This window comes from Muntiacus reevesi, chromosome 1, assembly GCF_963930625.1.
Source record: "Muntiacus reevesi chromosome 1, mMunRee1.1, whole genome shotgun sequence".
NCBI lineage: Eukaryota > Metazoa > Chordata > Mammalia > Artiodactyla > Cervidae > Muntiacus > Muntiacus reevesi.
In genome coordinates this window covers 213419834-213439863 of record NC_089249.1, presented here as the reverse complement: position 1 = coordinate 213439863, position 20030 = coordinate 213419834, and positions in this window count along the sequence as shown.

The following is a 20030-nucleotide window of genomic DNA, read 5'->3' as shown; positions in this document are numbered from 1 at the left end:
ATTACTCAGTGCTCTACAATTACCCATTCATCCCTAGAGACTGATTTGGTTTACGAATCAACTGACTTACCATTCAGAATTCATCCATAAGTCATTTCTGTTAACTTGCCACTCTACAGTAAGGATTCTCGGATTCCAGATATCAAGTTAAAAATTAACATTTGTTCTGCCTGTGACAAATTTTAATTCTTAAGAAAACACTGAATTATATGGCGTATAACAGTTGAAAGAAGGGAGGCTGCCTGACAAGGTTTCATAGGTAATAAGTCATACAGTTAAAAATGGAACACAGTCTATATTCTCCAGGTCCAGAATAAGAAGCAATATTTCTCCTAAGTAAACACAGAAGCTGATGATGACTATGAGCCATTTATTTTAAAAATATTTTTAAAAAAGAATGAGCCCCTTTAGGAAAACTCATGTAATAATTCATGATGAAAAATCCTTCCTTGCTGAGGACCTATAGGAGTCAGAATGGCAAGAGTCCTGGGTCTGCCTTAGACCTGAACATATCTCTTGGGCCACTGTAGTTCAGACTTCAATTTCTTGACCTAATAGAGGTGAAACCAAAATGACTTTTGTGATGAAGCCATGGTGGGATGGCTGGCCCTGGGGAAATGTGAATTTTCCTAACCTCTTCTTAATTCTTAGTTGGTGAATCCAACTGAAATACAAGAGAAAAGAAAGAAACAAATACAATACCTAATAGAAAAGTCCCACTCTCCCCACCCAACTCACTGCTAGTCTCAAGTTTGTTTCATTAGGATTATGAAGAAAAATGAAACCTCTTGGAGCCTAATGCAAAATTGTACGCCAGACTTGTTTATCCCTTTGTAGTTATATCAGGCATTGCTCAAAGGAAGCGAGCAAAACAGCATTTTGGAGTTTATGAGGAAAATCATTCTCCAATTTTCTCAGAATTCAAATGAAAGCTGTGGTTTGAAGCCACTGAAACAGAATTAAATGTGAAGTTTAGAAGGGATTAATTTCATAAATTTCTTAAGTTGTTGATGGAACCATCTGGCAGTTTGAGAGATAACCATTAAAGTCAATACAAGAAAATTTCTTTTTGTAAGATTATAATGACTGAATATTATAACAGCAGGAGAATAAAAACTAATGCATATTTTATCACTGAAAACAAATGCTCTGGACTTTAAAGTCATGGGGGATTTCTGCTCACTTCTAAAGGAAAGCAACTAATGTGTGATGCACACCTTCAAGGACCACAGAGGTGCCCTCGCCTTTGATCTTTATGGAAGGCTGCAAAAGAATTTCCACCTGCACTTTTCTGAGGAGAAACTGTGCCCTCCAAAATTTAGGTGATATTCAATGCACTACAAAGTACAAACTGTATACACAACATTTGCACTAAGCCACTGTGTGCCACACAATTACACTGCTTTCTTTATCAAACGATACTATTTATCAGGTAGTTACAGGTGAGGACCAGGGATTTCATTATAATTAGCCACTTACGTGTTTCTGGGCAATCTGAAAGTCAGTGATTTTCCAATTGCTTTCATACAAGTTCTCCCATTAGTTTCTCAATCCAGTCCTGACTAAACTTCATTATTATTACTATTTTATGGAAAGGAATATGTTTCATTTCAAGATAATTTGACTCACAGACAAAAGCAATGGTCCTTAAATTGGATATTCATTAAAATCCCCTGAAAACCAAGGACACCTGCAGATACTGGGGAAAAAAATATTTCCTTTAGGTTGGGGCCCATTTATCTGTATTTTAATCAAGTCCCCAAATGTTTCTGGTACCTCTTAAAATCTTCCAAATGTACTAAAACAGGGTGGTCTTAACACAGAATGGTCAAGCAGCCTACCCAAACCATAATACTTGGGAATGAATGCCAGCTCTAGCAACCGTGCAATATGTAACCTCACATGAGCTATTTAATCTCTTCACAGATCAGTTTTCTCACCTGCAAAATGGAATAGTTAATAATAGGTATCTCATAAAATTCTTGTGAGGGCAAATGAATTCATACATTCTGAGAAGAGCATCTGGAGTTTCTAAATGCCCCATAAAAAATAGCAGTTGTTCATCCAATATTTCATGTAAGGAAGTAAAATTAAAGGACTTTGTGATGCTTCCAGAGTATAGCAGCCACTACACGCTTTTCACCCCTCTTTAAGAACAGAACACCTATAGCATTACAGGCGCACATCAAGAAACAAGAAAAAAGCCAAATAAATAACCTAACTCTACACCTAAAGCAATTAGAGAAGGAAGAAATGAAGAACCCCAGGGTTAGCAGAAGGAAAGAAATCTTAAAAATTAGGGCAGAAATAAATGCAAAAGAAACTAAAGAGATCATAGCAAAAATCAACAAAGCTAAAAGCTGGTTTTTTGAAAAAATAAACAAAATTGACAAACCATTAGCAAGACTCATTAAGAAACAAAGAGAGAAGAACCAAATTAACAAAATAAGAAATGAAAAGGGTGAGATCACAACAGACAACACTGAAATCCAAAGGATCATAAGAGACTACTACCAGCAGCTCTATGCCAATAAAATGGAGAACTTGGATGAAATGGACAAATTCTTAGAAAAGTATAACTTTCCAAAACTGAACCAGGAAGAAATAGAAGATCTTAACAGAACCATCACAAGCAAGGAAATCGAAACTGTAATCAAAAATCTTCCAGCAAACAAAAGCCCAGGACCAGATGGCTTCACAGCTAAATTCTACCAAATATTTAGAGAAGAGAGAACACCTATCTTACTCAAACTCTTCCAGAAAATTGCAGGAGAAGGTAAACTTCCAAACTCATTCTATGAGGCCACCATCACCCTAATTCCAAAACCAGACAAAGATGCCACAAAAAAAGAAAACTACAGGCCAATATCACTGATGAACATAGATGCAAAAATCCTTAACAAAATTCTAGCAAACAGAATCCAACAACATATTAAAAAATCATACACCATGACCAAGTGGGCTTTATCCCAGGAATGCAAGGATTCTTTAATATCTGCAAATCAATCAACGTAATACACCACATTAACAAATTGGAAGATAAAAACCATATGATTATCTCAATAGATGCAGAGAACGCCTTTGACAAAATTCAACACTCATTTATGATTAAAACTCTCCAGGAAGCAGGAATAGAAGGAACATACCTCAACATAATAAAAGCTATATATGACAAACCCACAGCAAGCATCACCCTCAATGGTGAAAAATTGAAAGCATTTCCTCTGAAATCAGGAACAAGACAAGGATGCCCACTCTCACCACTACTATTCAACATAGTGTTGGAAGTTTTGGCCACAGCAATCAGAGCAGAAAAAGACGTAAAAGGAATCCAGATAGGAAAAGAAGTGAAACTCTCGCTGTTTGCAGAAGACATGATCCTCTACATAGAAAACCCTAAAGACTCTTCCAGAAAATTACTAGAGCTAATTAATAAATATAGTAAAGTTGGAGGATATAAAATCAACACACAGAAATCCCTTGCATTCCTATATACTAACAATGAAAAAACAGAAAGAGAAATTAAGGAAACAATACCATTCACCATTGCAACAAAAAGAATAAAATACTTAGGAGTATATCTACCTAAAGAAACAAAAGACCTGTACATAGAAAACTATAAAACACTGATGAAAGAAATCAAAGAGGACACAAACAGATGGAGAAACATACCGTGTTCATGGATTGGAAGAATCAATATTGTCAAAATGGCTATTCTACCCAAAGCAATCTATAGATTCAATGCAATCCCTATCAAGCTACCAACGGTATTTTTCACAGAACTAGAACAAATAATTTCACAATTTGTATGGAAATACAAAAAACCTTGAATAGCCAAAGTAATCTTGAGAAAGAAGAATGGAACTGGAGGAATCAATCTGCCTGACTTCAGACTCTACTACAAAGCCACAGTCATCAAGACAGCATGGTACTGGCACAAAGACAGAAATATAGATCAATGGAACAGAATAGAAAGCCCAGAGATAAATCCACGAACCTATGGACACCTTATCTTCGACAAAGGAGGCAAGGATATACAATGGAAAAAAGACAATCTCTTTAACAAGTGGTGCTGGGAAAACTGGTCAACCACTTGTAAAAGAATGAAACTAGAACACTTCCTAACACCATACACAAAAATAAACTCAAAATGGATTAAAGATCTAAATGTAAGACCAGAAACTATAAAACTCCTAGAGGAGAACATAGGCAAAACACTCTCCGACATAAATCACAGCAAGATCTTCTATGACCCACCTCCCAGAATATTGGAAATAAAAGCAAAAATAAACAAATGGGACCTAATGAAAATTAAAAGCTTTTGCACAACAAAGGAAACTATAAGTAAGGTGAAAAGACAGCCCTCAGATTGGGAGAAAATAATAGCAAATGAGGAAACAGACAAAGGATTAATCTCAAAAATATACAAGCAACTCCTGAAGCTCAATTCCAGAAAAATAAATGACCCAATCAAAAAATGGGCCAAAGAACTAAACAGACATTTCTCCAAAGAAGACATACAGATGGCTAACAAACACAGGAAAAGATGCTCAACATCACTCATTATCAGAGAAATGCAAATCAAAACCACAATGAGGTACCATTACACGCCAGTCAGGATGGCTGCTATCCAAAAGGCTACAAGCAATAAATGCTGGAGAGGGTGTGGAGAAAAGGGAACCCTCTTACACTGTTGGTGGGAATGCAAACTAGTACAGCCACTATGGAAAACAGTGTGGAGATTTCTTAAAAAACTGGAAATAGAACTGCCATATGACCCAGAAATACCACCTCTGGGCATACACACTGAGGAATCCAGATCTGAAAGAAACACGTGCACCCCAATGTTCATCACAGCACTGTTTATAATAGCCAGGACATGGAAGCAACCTAGATGCCCATCAGCAGATGAATGGATAAGGAAGCTGTGGTACATATACACCATGGAATATTATTCATCCGTTAAAAAGAATTCATTTGAATCAGTTCTAATGAGATGGATGAAACTGGAGCCCATCATACAGAGTGAAGTAAGCCAGAAAGATAAAGAACATTACAGCATACTAACACATATATATGGAATTTAGATAGATGGTAGCAATAACCCTATATGCAAAACAGAAAAAGAGACACAAAAGTACAGAACAGACTTTTGAACTCTGGGGGAGAAGGTGAGGGTGGGATGTTTTGAAAGAACAGCATGTATATTATCTATGGTGAAACAGACCACCAGCCCAGGTGGGATGCATGAGTCAAGTGCTCGGGCCTGGTGCACTAGGAAGACCCAGAGGAGTCGGGTGGAGAGGGAGGTGGGAGGGGGGATCGGGATGGGGAATAAAAAAAAAAAAGTGAAAGCTATTTTTACTCTAAATACATACTGAGCATTTTCTATGTGTATAGTATTCTAATCAGGTTACATAAAAGATGGACATTTTGAATGTTAAAGTATATAATTCATAAAATGATCTTAATAGTCTAATAATTAACAGTTAACAAAAATTCAACTTAAAAATAAAAGAATCTTGTTTTATAGGCACAGTAAATACTTGCCATGAAGTAGCAATGAGGAATTTGAAAATAAAGTGAATATAAAAAAAAAAAAAAAAGAACACCTTCCACAGATGTCCACCAGGACTCAAGAAATACCTGAGCTACCAGGCAGGAATAGGGGTTTTAATTACTTTAGTTATGCACAGAGGGCCAAAGTTTCCCCTGCTACTGTGGACAACCTCAACCATCCTTCTGCTTGTGCAGTTCACTGTATACCTTCATCTCAGTTTTTCTGCCAGTGCCTACTCTACATCGCAGCCAGTTTCCTCCACATCTCATTCACAACACAACTCTAGCAAACAATGTCAATATTTTCTTCACACAGCTCTCATTTGTGATTTAAAATAGCAATATAACAGATGACTCATATCCTAGGTATTTCTCTGTCACGACCTCTATAAAATATACAAACAGTGATACCTGGAACCAGTTTTAGGCAGCCTTGCCCAAGAAACCAGAGCTAACATAGGTTAAACTATTTGACCAAAGTCACACCACCAGTAGAAATACCCCCGCTGAAACTCCTGAATCCTGCCTTGGAGAGCAAGTAGAGATTATAGGAAGGGGCAGCCCACTCCAGGTTGGTTAAGTGTGGTCATTTTCATAAGCAAGGGAACTTACCAGGTTCTTCTTCGTGCAGCCAAAAGCTGAGGAGATCTCTGAACCAGCGACTAAACCAGAGTCCTCTTGCTTGACATCTCACGAGCCAAAACGCTGAGATGTAGAGGTTTGCAGCAAAGACAGAGTTCATTCGCAAAACAGGCAAGTGAAGAAATGGGAGAACAAATCTCGAACCCACCTCCCCGAAGGCAAGGTATTTATAGGCTAAAGACGAGGGAAGCAGCCCAGTGTGAGACCCTCAGGAAAGGGGTGAGGTGACTTCAGAAAAAGTGCGGTCAGTGTCTTTCTGCGCAGGTTTAACTAGGCTCCAGGCATCTGCACGTTCTGAGGGGGTTTGCAGCCGTATGAAATCAAGAGCGTTGAAGACTTTCACGCATGCCCAGTTGAAGGGTTTGTGGTCCTATTTAGTCTAAGCCTGCTCAGCTGAAACTAGACACAGCTGACTCCGAGTTCTTGGGAAATAACTCAGGCAAACATCAGGCAAACATTGTTCACGTGACGTGCTGCTTGGAGGACATGCAAGTCTTAAGACAACCTTGATTAGTGAAGGCAGGTAAAATGGTTTAACCCATGCTTTAAAACCTACTTGCCAGAATCTTTACAGTTTATATGGGGCCTTACCAGGGTTCGTTCTCATATACCATTCAGATGGCCTCAACAACATGTTGTTCTTTCAAGTCTGCATCCTTGAAATGGCTGCGAGCATGGGGATAGCAGAACAGACAGTCCAAGGACAGAGGAAGGGATCCAGCTCTCTGGTCAATGGTTGCCATGTCCTCTGCATGACCGCTTTTTTTTTTTCTTTTTTTTTTTTTTTCATTTATTTTTATTAGTTGTAAGCTAATTACTTTACAATATTGTAGTGGGTTTTGCTATACATTGACATGAATCAGCCATGGATTTACATGTGTTCCCCATCCCGATCCCCCCTCCCACCTCCCTCCCCATCCCATCCCTCTGGGTCTTCCCAGTGCACCAGCCCTGAGCACTTGTCTCATGCATCCAACCTGGCCTGGTGGTCTGTTTCATCCTTGATAGTATACTTGCTTCAGTGCTGTTCTCTCAGAACATCCCACCCTCGCCTTCTCCCACTGAGTCCGAAAGTCTGTTCTGTACATCTGTGTCTCTTTTTCTGTTTTGCATATAGGGTTATCGTTACCATCTTTTTAAATTCCATATATATGCGTTAGTATACTGTATTGGTCTTTATCTTTCTGGCTTACTTCACTCTGTATAATGGACTCCAGTTTCATCCATCTCATTAGAACTGATTCAAATGAATTCTTTTTAATGGCTTTCTCTCCACCTTTCCAAACTCACCATCACTCCACAGCATTTTTCATATTCCTGAAATCTCCAAACTGCACTGTTTTGTCCCTCCTCTTCCTGCATCATCTGCCTGGAACTACTGCCCACACTGACCTTTGGTGTGTGGTGATACTATTCTTCAAGACATTTCTAAGAACCATTAGCAATTTTCTGTGGAGACAAAAGGTAGGATCTCTATATTCCTTTTGGCATTGAATTATGAGTTTATTTTGAATAATAAATAAATGAATCATTCATTTTGGTTTTCTATAAATTTTTCCTAATAAAAACCAAGAAATGACTTTGGGCTGTTTTAAACAAATGATATCTTGGGCATACCAGAGTTGTTGACTGGCATGGGGAAAATTCTGTACTACTCACAGAATGTGGCTACTGAAAGTCACTACATTTATTTATCCACAATTGAGTTACTCAGTTACATATTTAGCAAACATCTATTGAGTGCCTCCGTATGTCAGGTACTGTCTTCAATGATAGGGTACCATCCTGAACCACAGACATGTACTTTTCTCACATAGAGTATACATTCTTGTTAGAGAAACATAAAAACAAAGAGGAAACAATAAATAAAAATGTAATTTCTGTTACCTGTAAGGGATATGGAGAAAATAAAAGTATTATAATGGTGAACAAGATATGCAAATTTAAAATGGGTAGATCAAAAAAAAAATGAGTAGAATAGAACAAGATATGCTAATTTAAAGGCATATCTAAGAAGTTTGAGCTGAAATTTGAATTATGAGGAATCAATAAGGAAAGAACTTTTGAGGGGTATTGAGGGGGGAGGTAGCTTACTTCAGGAATAGGAAAAACAAGACTGAGGCAGAAACAAGTTTGAATTCTTGGAGAAAAATATAGGAGGCCAAGGTATCTAGATGACAGTGAGCAGGGCTCAGAGTTGTATAAGATGAAGTCAGAGAAATCAGAAGGAGGCAGACTCTGCAGGGCCTTAGGACTAAGATAGCAATTTAAAATTCTATGGTTTATAGTAACAGTGATCAGACAGATTTAAAAAATTAAAAAGAATAGCAGGTCTACTATGTATGTGGGGAAAGGATCACAGACGTGAGAGTGGAAACAGGAGGCTACCACAATAGTTTATGAAGAAATGATAGCATTCATGTGAACAAACTACATTTTCTCTACAGGAGCAATTAACAAAACAAAACAAAACTAGAGCATGGTTTGCAGGAGCAGATGTTGCTATGGCTTCCACTTGCTCTGCCCATTACTTAAGTGTGAGGACACTCTGTCCAAGAGCTCTTACAAAGCCCTCGTCCTTTCCACCAATTTTTCTGAATCTTTTCAAGGAGAAACAACAGTTGGATTAGCTCAACCAGTGCGCACTCCTAAGTGGCGTCAAGTCCCTGTGTGCAAATCAGCCCATCTTTGCACAGGGGACCTTCCTTGTGTTTTGTCCTCTCATCGGCCTACGTACACCTGCTCCACTGTTTGCACAAAGTACTTATTTCAGGAAGACAAGAGTCATTACGGTGCATTCTCTGTGCGGGGAGCTCTGTGAGTGACATCTGAGAAATGGAGTAATGAGCAAAGCCCCTTGTGAGGGCTGAGGTGTTGCAGCTGTGCCCATTCAATAATGGGTTTGAGGTAAAAGTGTTTCTTAGAGAATTTCTTTGAATAAAAAAAAAAAATGCTTTCTCTCCCGGCAGCAATGACCTATTTCTGAACTGTCATCAACTTATCAACATTTTAGCTAAATGAGAATAAAAACTTGTAAGTATTCATTAATACCTACATGTAGGGTGAATATATCAACTTATCAGCATTCGGTGGTAAATATGATGAGAGCTAAAAGTGATATTATGTAAAATTTAGGGTTCTCTTTTGCCTGCTCACTCTTACTGCTTAGTAGCCAGAACACAATTAGCATTGTTTTTATTCACAGAATTCTAGAACTGGACAGCATGACATGAAAATCTGGCTACAGTAAGAGTCATGTTTAAAACCAGCAATGCAGTGAACCAATACTCTAGAGTTCTAAAGACTATGGAAAAATTAAAACCAAAGTTTGTACCAAAAATCATGCTATCTGCTTAGTTTAAATGAAGGCAAATTAGATGTTTGTGAAAGAAACTAAATGGCATGAAAAGAGACTAAGGCAGAAAAAGTTACTTAAATATTCATATAGGACCTTTAGATTATTTATATGCCAGCTTAAGAGATTCATTTATACCTGAAGGTTAAAAAAATTTTTTAAGTAATAAGATAATTGTCTGCAATTGAGAATAAACTACTATAGAATTCTTAACATGAAGTAAAGCAGTCTTTACCAAAAATGGAGAAAATTCAACATAAAAGGAACTTCAAAATGTCCTGTGAATATGGAAAATTTTGTTGTATTATACTCATTCATTCACCTTCATGGTAAAAGTTTGAACAAATCACATTAGTAGAACTAGTTAGGCATCAATAGTTTAATACAGGTAAATAATTGTTTTGTTTACTATTTACCAGAGAATATAGAGAGAAGAACTAACTAGAGGCAAGGGACTCTCAGAAACATTTTTATGAATATACTTCTGGTAGGTTTAAATATATCCTCAAGAATATAAATTAGAAAAATTTTCAAGATACAGTGAAAAAACAATATTGATGATTTGAAACAGCTGTTATACTGGTAGCTGTATTAACCACCTCTCTCGTGAGTTATTCATTCACTCATTCTGTTTCATTATATCATGTATGCCTGGTTTAAGGGATCTCTGGGGGCCTGGCATAGTCCTGGAGATTGAGAACACAAAAAGGAAGGAGATGAGAAATTTCGCATCAAGGATCTTTCCGTTCATGATAGTTTTCCTTAACATATGCACACAAACACACACACACACACACACACAAAATCTGTAATTACTTTCCTAGCGCTTTTAAAAAGTCCAAAAACCATCCACAGACTGATTTACATTTGTATTCTGGTTTAAGAAATAGAAAATTTGAGGAAAAGGTAAAATGCCACCATCCAAACAATGTTACATTCCAATGCTCCACAGAGTACCCCACTGATCTTTGATGGATAGTGGTGTTTGAGTGAGGCTAGAGTTTCAAACAAACACAACCAGGCCAACCTTGTTTGTCTATTGGTTACAGGAAGGAGTAAATATCATCAGGCAAAGAAATCATCCTCCCAACCGAAGACCCTGAAGGCCCACAGAGCTGTCTAAAATACTGACTTTCCCTGGGTCAACTCGGTGCCTAAGCCACTAAACTTATATGCATCTATAGATTTAAAGCCAGCTAGTTGCCCCCAAACTAAGCTTGAAAGAAAAAGAAAATGTGAAAGTGTTAGTCATTCAGTTATGTCTGACTCTTTGCAACCCCATAGACTATTGCCCTTCAAGTTCCTCTGTCCACGGAATTCTCCAGGCAAGAATACAGGAGTGGGTAGCCATTCCCTCTTCCAGGGGATCTTCTTGACCCAGGGATCAAACCCAGGTCTCCTGCATTGCAGGTAGACTCTTCACTGTCTGAGACACCAGGGAAGCCCCAAACCAAGCTTTTACAAGCCTAAATGTCTCAGGGCACTTTTGCTCTCATTGTAAAATATGATCATCTTTCTAAAATGAACTATCCCATGATATGGGCGTGCCTGAGTGTGATGGCATTATCTCTGCCCTCCTTTTCAACTGTTGTAAAGTTAAAACTGTAGTTGTATAGTATGTGTATGTGTGCTTGGCACATTTTTTTTAATTTTTATTCATTTATGCTTCAAGTATTTATTGAATTTGTTACAGTATTGTTTCTATTTCTCATTTTGGTTTTTTGGCCGTGAGGCATATGGGATCTTAGCTCCCCAACCAGGGATCAAACCTGCACCCTGCACTGAAAGATGAAGTCCTAACCACAGGATGGCCAGGGAAGACCCAGGCACATTTTTTTTTTAACCAAGGAAATTAATCACAATACAAACTTATAAATCCATCATGAGTTTTTATTTTCACCTTTAAACAATACAGAAAATAATTTTCTAGACTATCACTAATGCTAGATTCTTTAGTACATACATTCCTGTTTTAGTCTGTTCAGGCTGCTATCAAAAAACACTATAGACTGGATGGCTTACAAACAAAAAATTTTACTTCTATCAGTTCTAGGGGCTGGAAGTCCAAGGTCAAGGTGCCAGTAAGGTCAGGGGAGGACTTTCTTCCAAGTTGTATACTTCTCAATGTAATTTTTACATGGAGAGGTCTTTGGTATCTCTTTTATGAGACCGCTAATCCCAATCATGGGGATTCCATCCTCATGACATAAGTACCTCTCAAAGTTCTCACCTATTAATACCATAACCTTTGGGGACTAAGATTTCAACATATGAATTTTGGAGATGGGGAGAGACATAGCATTCTCTCATATCTCCCAAGCATACAGACTTATGAATTTATAGTATATTTGACAAAATTTCAGTTTTATTTCTGATTTTAAAATATCTCTATAAATATAAATTAACAATAGACATATAACTGGATAACATAAAAGTGAAAAGTATCCTTCAGCAAATAATTAACTCCAAAAGAGATAGGACTAGCACAAGCATTATGTTAACAATTGTTGAAATTGCTAGCTAAAGCAACAGAACAAGAAAGCAAAGTATGAATAAAACATTTAAAAAATCAAAAAGAATGATAAAATATCATCATTATTTATAAATATCATGATACTCTTTTTGGAAGAAGGTACAACAGGAAAAAATCAATAGGACAATTCAATAAGGCAGTCTGTTACTAAAATTACATACATAAAAATCAATCACTTGGATGTGTGTATATAATAATAATTAGTTAGGAGATATACTGAAAACTGGATCATATTAACACAACTATACAAGGCTTAAGTTAAACAGTGAATTATAAAGCCTCTTAAATAACAAAACTAGAAAAATATACTGAAAAACAGATAAAGCCTGACAATTCAGTACTATTTTTTGATCCTGAATAGAAAAACTAATTTCCATATTGTAGAAATATAAATTCCCCAAATAATCTATAGCTTTAATGTAATTTCAGTAAAACTTTGAACAGTATTTAATTTGATGAAGTTTCCCCTAAATAAAATGTAATGAATTAGTAAACTCCTTAGAAAACTAAATAAGGAAGAAATTGCCCTACCAGATATTAAGATATAATAATGTAAACCTACTAGCTTATATATAGCAACTCAGTTAATAGATTTTATAAATCACCATATATGAAATATCACATAGATTAGAGTTAAACTGAAAGTGAGAAAGCATAAAGAAAGTAGAAGGAAATAACAGTAATAATATTATTATAATAATATTATTATATACTATTATATTAGCATAATTACTATATATTATACCATAATATATAATATATATTATTATATATTATAGTATTATAATATATATTATATAATTATATATATTATATAATGTATAATTACATGTGTATATTTTATATATTATATATTTATATATTATATAAATTATAAAATATATTTATAGTATAATTATATAAATATATAATTATACATTATAATATATTATAGTATATATAATTATTATATTATTATAATGATAGTAAAAGAAACTGTCAATAAATATGTATCCAATCTTAGGAAGCAGAAAGATTTTCTAAATCAACATACAAAGTTAAAATTTACACAAGGTCATTAATAATTTTGATGACATAACTTTAAATTTGTCATCATAAAGGATAAGCAATATTAAATGATAGAGGCCAAACAGAAAATGTGTCTTCCAAATATGTGGTAGACAAAATTAATATTCCCAACTAAAAAAAATAATAAACATCCTAGTAACAAAGTAACAGTGAAAACAAGAAATTTTAAAAAAGAAGAAAAACAGAAAACTAGCACATTGGAAGAATTCAATACTATCAGAACTCACAAATACAAATTAAAATGAGACACAACTTTATTAACTCATTTAACAGCTATTTATTAGGTTATATTTTAGAATATGCCAGGAGTTTTTTAGCTCAGTAGTTCTCAAAGTGTGACTCCTGCACCAGCCGTGTTAATATCAATTTTGAACTTGACAGAATGCAAATTCTTGGATCCTACAACATATTTTTGAATCAGAAACTCTGGTAGTAGGGCCCAACAGTGATCTAATAAAGTCCCCAGGTGATTCTGTTTCACACTAAAATGTGAGACCCTCTGGTTTAGGTATTAAAACCAACAAACCTCACTTTCCCTGAGGAACAGGTAAAACAGACAAGAAACAAGAAACAAAGTAAGTAAGTGATACATTTTGACCAGAGTAATAGAGAAAGCACAGCAGGAGAAGGCGATTGAGAGTGTCAGTCAAGAACCAACTTACAATTTAAAATAGGGTGGGTTTTCCCTGATGATCCAGTAGCTAAGAATCAGCCTTGCAATGCAGAGGACACAGGTTCAATCCCTGGTCGAGAAGATTCCACATGCCACGGAGCAACTTGTGGGCCACAACTACTAAGTTTGTATTCTGGAGCCTGAGAACCACGACAGAAGCCAGCATGCCCTAGAGTTAGTGCTCCACAACAAGAGAAGCCACTGCAATGAGGAGCCTGCACACCATGACTAGGGAAAGCCCTCACTCAACAGCAAAGACGCAGCACAGACAAAAATGCATAATAAATATTTTTTTAAAATAAAATGCAATAAAATAGGGTGCACAGGACAGATGTTATTGAGAAAGTAGTTTTTGAGTCAGTGATTTGATAAAGATGAGGGATCTAGACACTTAAGTCTATGGAAAAAGGAACATTCCAGACAGAGGTACAAGCAGTGCAAAGGCTATGGTTTAGTGAAATAAGAAAGTGATGAACAGTAGAGTGAGAAAGAAGAGAAATGGAGATCAGATCAGAAAATCATGATTCATAGGTCAACTGACGTAATCTTACAACTAATTGAAAGGCCGATTTACCTTCAGTTCAGTTCAGTCACTCAGTCACGTCCAACTCTTTGTGACTCCATGGACCGCAGCACACCAGGCTTCCCTGTCCATCACCAACTCATGGAGCTTGCTCAAACTCATGTCCATAGAATCGGTGATGCCATCCAACCATCTCATCCTCTGTCATCCCCTTTTCCTCCTGCCTTCAATCTTTCCAGCATCAGGGCCTTTTCCAATGAGTCAGTTCTTCGAATCAGGTGGCCAAAGTATTGGAGCTTCAACTTCAACATCAGCCCTTCCAATGAATATTCAGGACTGATTTCCTTGAAGTCCAAGGGACTCTCAAAAGTCTTCTCCAACATCACAGTTCAAAAGCATCAATTCTTCAGCACTCAGCTTTCTTTATGGTCCAACTCTCACATCCATACATGACTACTGGAAAAATCATAGATTTGACTGGACAGACCTTTGTTGGCAAAGTAACATCTCTGTTTTTTAATGTGTTGTCTAGGTTGGTCATAGTTTTTTCCCCAAGGAACAAGTGTCTTAATTTCATGGCTGCAGTCACCATCTGCAGTGATTGTGGAGCCCAGAAAAATAAACTCTGTCACTGTTTCCATTGTTTCCCCATCTATTTGCCATGAAGTCATGGGACTGGATGCCATGATCTTAGTTTTTTGAATGTTGAGTTTTAAGCCAACCTTTTCACTCTCCTCTTTCACTGTCATCAAGAGGCTCTTCAGTTCCTCTTCACTTTCTGCCTAAGGGTGGTGTCATCTGCATATCTGAGCTCCTTGACATTTCACCCAACAATCTTGGTTCCAGCTTATATTTCATCCAGCCCAGCATTTCTCATGATGTACTCTGAATATAAGTTAAATAGGCAGGGTGACAATATACAGCCTTGATGTACTCCTTTCCCAATTTGGAACCAGTCTGTTGTTCCATGTCCAGTTCTAACTGCTCCTTCTTGACCTGCATACAGATTTCTCAGGAGGCAGGTAAAGTGGTCTGGTATTCTTATCTCTTGAAGAATTCTCTACAGTTCATTGTGATCCACAGTCAAATGCTTTCACATAGTCAATAAAGCAGAAATAGATGTTTTTCTGGAACTCTCTTGCTTTTTCTCTGATTCAACAGATGTTGGCAATTTGATCTCTGATTCCTCTTCCTTTTCTGAATCCAGCTTTACCTTCAGTAACACCAAATTACACTTTAGGTTTGTGAACAGAAGTGGCATAAATTGTCTTACATTCTTAAAAATCCCTCTGGTTACTATGTTGCAAATAGACTACAGGGGTTGGACAGTGTAAAAGTGGGCAACCAGATGCATTTGCTCAACTGAAAATGTTTAGGGGCTTTCACTTCTGGCCATTAATTGCAGAGAAAGTGATCCTTATTTGATTTTTTTCTCTAGTTGTTTTTTAATATTAGTATCAGTTCTAATGAGATGGATGAAACTGGAGCCCATTATACAGAGTGAAGTAAGCCAGAAAGATAAAGAACATTACAGCATACTAACACATATATATGGAATTTAGAAAGATGGTAATATTAGTATCAGATATTCTTAAATTGCAAAGGAAAAACAGATTGCAACCAGCAAAGGAGACAAACAAAAATAAAGTTTATCAAGGCACAATGATCCATTGTGTCAAATGCTTCTAATAAGTCAGATAAGAGAGGACTGAGAATTAACTACAGGACTTTTCTGTGTATGGTCTCTGTGATATTACAAAAGCAACTTTTAGGAAATGGCAGAGATGAGAAAGTGAGTAGGATGAACTGAAGGGAGAAGGGGAGGAGCATAATTGTAGACCATGTGTATAGACAGCCTGCTTAAGGAATTTTGCTATAAAGGGGAACAAAGAAATTGAATGTTAACTGATGGAGAAAATTGAGTGAGTAAAGAGGGATTTCTTTTTAATGTTGGCAAAAATTACAAATTAGTATACTCATAGAAATGATCCCATAGAGAGGGGACATTTATGATGTAGGACAGGGGGTGAGTTGTTGGGGCAATGTTCTTAAGCAGATGAAATTGGATAAGTTTTGTGCAAAAATTTAATGAACATGCCTTACAAAGCAACTCACATTGTTCTTACATTGAAAAGTGAGACGCCGTAGCAGGGTGCTGGGAGCCTGTGACACATCTTTTCTGACTACTTTAATTTTCTTAGAAAAATGGGAAGCAAGGAGATCATCTGAGAAGGGGGTAGAATTGGGAGTTGTGAGGACAGAAGAGATGGTATTAAACAGTGAGGGAGTGTGAGAAAAGTGCTGTACCCAAGCATGAGCCTTTGAGGTTTGTGGTCACTGAGAAGGGCTGCAGAGTTGTAACTTTTGAGTTTACTAAAACTACACTCATCTAAGCAAGCGCAGGTACAGAGCAGAGTGAGAGACAGTGATCCTTGTTGGTTTTTTCTCTAGTTGTTTTTATGTAAAACATAAAAATTTTGTTAAATATGTTTTAACATATTACATGTTAACATAAAACGTAAAATTTACATAAAAAGATCACTTTCTCTGCAAAGAGTGGATTGCCCTTTTGCCAAATGAGTCTGATAAAGAAAGAAAGATGGAAGGGACTCAGGAATGTCTACAAAGGGATGATTATAATGATTGACTGTGAAATTTACATGAAAGGAAGGATGGGGAGAGAAATCCAAGTACATAAATATAAGCTATAGAAGTATAATTCTGACTCTCTATTTATATGAGATAACATTTGAGAACAAACATTTACTCATTTTGTTTCCAACACAGAACTAATACTGTATTATTTCTATATTATAACCTTCACAGGATCCATTTGGAAATGCTACTCTTGGTTTATGATATGCATTTATTTCCACTGAAACTCCTCCATGAAAAAGAAGCAATCGAAGAGGTGAGCTTACAAATATTACAATAAAAGAACTGCTACTTTTAAAAACAGTCACACTCAATTTCTGGAAGGTACTATATTTCCTTCTCTTCATTTAGAATGGAGTAATATTTACCAATATTTTCTCCCTAGAGATAACTTTGTACATTTCTTTGTCATGCTCCCAATCTCTCTCTCTTTTTTTTTTACTGCAAAGTTGTTAATAGAATTTTCAATAACTTTTTTTCCTTTATTGCACATTGAGAAGAGATCACAGAAAAAAGGTCCCATCACATAAAAATACCTCATAGTGTCTAATCTTGTCTGTTCTCAGAGTTACCAAGATCACAAGCTCTAGTTACACATCATATGGCTGCAGCTCACGCATTCACCTGTGGAGTCAAAGCAGCTTATCTCCCCAAGGGGGTATCTAACTCAGATTAACAGGGCCATGTTCACATGATGCCAATGTGTTATCAGAATTATCTTATCATGGGACTTAGAAAACATTTTAAGGCATTATATTTCAGAAAGTTATGATCTTCATGTCAGACAAGTAGACAGACATAAATGAGAATTTCTTGCATCCTAGATTGCACCTCAGTCCTTTTGAAGTTTTGACGTTGGCTTCTTTTTCTCTTTCCTTCTAAACAATGCTTTATGCCCATATGTGTTTACCGCACAGATCTATTTGTGTGTGATGTCTCTCTCTGCTCTACTATAAAACTGCATATGTTAGACAACAATGCCCATGTGCAGGAAAGATTTTTTGTGAACTGGACTAGAACTGAAATGAACATTCATGCTGAGTCCATGATGGGAAAAGATCCTCATTGTTTAACAGGAAACAATCAGCTCTAGATTGCATTTTATCTTTTTTAACCTAGAAAATCTGAATAAAACAGGAAACAATGGTTTGGTCCTGGAGCCTGTTCAAAGGGAAAACAAAGGAATTGTTTAGTTCTTTTATAATCATGGATGTTACTTAGTACTCACATGTTACTAAGAATAAGCATACCTAAAATAAATAAGATCAAAACATTACAAAGTCAATAAGGTTTTAAACAGATCAACCTGAACTCTTTCTTCGACTTAAGGGAAGATGGGTCTCTGATGAGAAGGCTGAGACCTGGGATGGGGAGTGAGGCAAGTGCATTTAGCAAAACAAGCACCATGATGAACATTCTTCACACTGTTATTACACTGCTGATCAGCCTGAAAGCTAGTTTCAAGTGTAAAATGCAGGTTTGGGATTTATGCCTTGTATAAAACATAATCAACTTTCATTATTTCTGTGAGTCATAGCATTTTAATCTTTTCTAATTAGATATAATTACTATTCTTTCTCACAGCAGGATAGCAGAGAAGCATAAAAAATATGAGGTGCCACATCAGAAGGGGGAAAATGACAAAAAGGAAAAATTCAGGCATCATTAGTCAATAAGAGAGCTTTTTGTTCTCAAATGACACTGACCATCCCCTTGGTATGAAAAATGGACTCTGTGACAAAGCAAGGTAGGTAATTATAATCTTTTCATAATATTCTTTTGTAACAAGTGGATCAAGGTCCAAGGACAAAAGTAATTTCCATGAGGGGAACAAAATTTTAATGTCAGAGTTTATGCATTTTAATTAGGGCAATTTAGCTGATCAGAATAGATTGTCTTTTAAATATTATGGCATGTACTTTTCTATCTCATAGTGTTTCATTCTTTCTATTTTTCAGGTCAGTTCAGTTCAGTCGCTCAGTCATGTTCAATTCTTTGCGACCCCATGAACTGCAGCATGCCAGGCCTCCCTGTCCACTCACCAACTCCCGGAGTTTACTCAAACTCATGTCCATTAAATCGGTGATGGCATCCAACCATCTCATCCTCTGTTGTCCCCTTCTCCTCCCGTCTTCAATCTCTCCCAGCATCAGGGTATTTTTCAATGAGTCAGTTCTTCGCATCAGGTGGCCAAAGTATTGAAGTTTCAGCTTCAGCATCAGTCCTTCCAAGGAATATTCAGGACTGATTTCCTTTAGGATGCACCGGTTTGATTTCTTTGCAGTGCAAGGGACTCTCAAGAGTCTTCTTCAACATCAGTTTCTACTTTTCCCTTCTGGTAAAAGTGTGAAAGTGTTAGTCACTCGGTCGTGTCAACTCTTTGCAATCCCATGGTCTTTCTATGAAATTCTCCAGGCAACAATACTAGAGTGGGTTGCCATTCCATTTTCCAGGGGATCTTCTCTACCCAGGGATCGAATCCAGGTCTCCTGAATTGCAGGCAGATTCTTTTACCATCTGGGCTACCAGGGAAGCTTGGTAAACGGGAGCCAGATTTTAAATAGAAATCAAATAAGATATGTTCCAAATCTAAAAGATGAAAGATGCATGGTTCTAATTGCAGTGCTGAGAACTGTTTCTGAAAAGAGCCATCACAGAAGCAGAAATGTACATGAAAGGTCCAGGTAACCTTATTCTCCATTTAGGAAAAATTTTAATAAAAATTATTTATTGACATAGAGAAATTATTTACATGCTTTACTAGCTTGTGAGTTCTGTGAACACTTTTTACCCCATGTAGATTCTGCAAAATTAGTTGTTAAATAGATAGCTGTTGAAATTAAGTTCAAACAACAGAAATTTAACAAGGTATTTTACAATTGTATAGTCTATCCGTCATACAGATCATTCAATTCTTTGGGGGAAAACAATCTGTTTTTGAGATCTGGAATAACTACTTAAGCTGTCAACATTGATCAAATTCACTGGTTAAGTGTTAATTTTAATTTTCCTCTTCACCTTA